Source organism: Coenobita brevimanus, chromosome 43, assembly GCF_032717465.1.
Source record: "Coenobita brevimanus isolate Jiangsu-jjx chromosome 43, ASM3271746v2, whole genome shotgun sequence".
NCBI classification, from domain to species: Eukaryota; Metazoa; Arthropoda; class Malacostraca; order Decapoda; family Coenobitidae; genus Coenobita; species Coenobita brevimanus.
Genome location: NC_136996.1, coordinates 24,271,596 through 24,273,789, shown reverse-complemented (window position 1 = coordinate 24,273,789; position 2,194 = coordinate 24,271,596). Strand labels below are relative to the sequence as shown.

The following is a 2,194-nucleotide window of genomic DNA, read 5'->3' as shown; positions in this document are numbered from 1 at the left end:
ATGTGCTTGTATGTGTGTGTGTGTGTCTGGCTGGGTCTGGCTAAGGAGATGTGTTCATTGAAGCCGGCCTTATTGCCACTGGATCCTTGCATGGTGTTCTCTCTGGGAAGCACTACAATCGGGCAGTAAGATGTCACAAAATCATGCTGGAATGTCTTGAAAGGCTACTCATGGAACAATACATAAAATACAGACAGAAAGAACATGTGTCCTCTGATCTCTCTGATGCTTCCAGGAAGCACCTTCAAGATTTGTTGGAATCTCCTTCACAAGAAAATTATGTCTGGTGAATGATGATGCAGCTGTCAAGAATCTCTTGGATGATTACAGCCAATTCAAGGACGAAGTGCATCAAGGACTGCTGGGAAAAACAGCTACATTCAGGCATTCATACATGGATTACGTCTGGCTTACATTTACTCTGATTCAAGCTGTAAAGTCAAATGACTTTAGTTTTGGCCACAATTATTCTCGCTATCTGACTTTCTTCAGCACATTTATTGCCAATATTGAGGAAACACATCCGGGAGCATTGGAACTCTTGAAAAGAGAGGGGATAAGTGTTGCAAGGTCATTCATTCCGGGCAATCGGACAGCTGTTGACAAGACCATTGAAGAAACATTTATGAAGCTTGCAAAATCCGGAGGAGGAGCAGGCGGGACTGGAGCAGATCTATCCGGTCTTCTCGGCAACTATGACTCATACCAGCGATGGGTGTGGACAACACATGAGAGATCTCATTTTGTTGATGCAACATTCAACATGGCTGACATGTTAGAAGAATCTAACACTGGAGATAAACATCGTGACGTTCGTCCCACTGAAATTTATGAAAGTGAAAAACTGGCCTGCAAGATAAAGGAAGCCATCACTGGATTTGTCAATCCTTTCACCATGGAGGACAATGAAAAGGTCTACTCTATCTCATCTGGGGCTCCTGCACCCCCAAACGTAGAATATAATGTCTTAAGAGCTGAAACTGCTGGGAAAGAAGAGAAGGAGAAATTCATAAAGGAAAGATTAGAAAAGAAGGAGTTTTTTTTTTTTTTTTGAGCCAGGAAAGAAGCTGAAGCTGAAGACTCTTGAGGAAATGCAAAAGATCATCAAAGTCAAGACGTCAAGGAACAAGGCCGTGAAATACAAACATCAAGGGCATATAGTTTTTCAGTTACTTTTGCACTCCCAAAACCAAGGACTATGTTTGGTTTTAAAGGAAATGATGTCTTTCCCCCTGACTCCGATACCCTACAGCATTGGAACTGCTGATGGATTTTTGGCCAAAAATGAAAAATCCAGAGGACAACAGTATCTGCTGAAAGATGTTGATAATGCTGCTGCACCACCAGCATCCACAACTCTTGTCATTGAAGATGGGAACGCATTCTTCTACTACATGACTCAAGTACCTGGAACTTTCGGACAGATCAGCCAGAAGGTATTTGACATGATGCAGAAGGCTTCTGACACAATCTACAGCACAGACGCATATCTGCCTGGATCTGTTAAGTCTATGGAGAGGATGCGAAGAGGATGGGCTGAAAAACTTATCACCAAAGGTGCCAGTACCAGAAAGCTGCCAGACTGGAAGAAGTTTCTGACAAATGATGAAAACAAGAAACAAGTGATCCATCTTCTGCATGAAGAATGGAGCAGCAACTCATACGCAAACAGACTGCAATATCGTTATGTCATCTACATCTTTGATGGAAAAGCCTATCAGCTGAGCTCTGAAGATGGAAAGGATACACAAACGAGTGAGATACATCAGCTACATTCAACGCAAGAAGAGACGGATACCAGAGTAATCATCTATTGTTTCTACGGGAAGGAAAAAGGGTGAGAACATCAAGGTCAGAGGTCCAGACAGTGATGTCTTTTTCATACTTCTTCACTTTGCACTTGATCTAGTAGATGTCAACATCTACATCAATACCGGAAGTGGAAACCATAAATGACTGATCAACATCACTGAAATTGCCGAGAGTTACACTCAGCAGTACTGCACAGCCCTGATGGCACTCAATACTTTCACTGGAACTGACACGACAAGTGCTTTTAAAGGCATTGGGAAAGTAAAACCAATCAAGGTCATTTTAAAGATGCCAAAATTCCAGCCAGGGTTAGCTAAACTTGGTGACCATTGGAATATTCCTGACGACCTGATTGATGACCTGGAAGAGTTTGTGTGTGCCA

At 42.5% G+C, this 2,194-nt stretch overlaps 1 pseudogene; it reads left to right on the top strand.

Annotated features, from left to right (window-relative positions):
- The window catches only part of LOC145397859 (uncharacterized), a 119,810-nt pseudogene extending 117,969 nt beyond the window's left edge, over window positions 1–1,841 (top strand).
- Window positions 1,842–2,194: the final 353 nt, after the last annotated feature.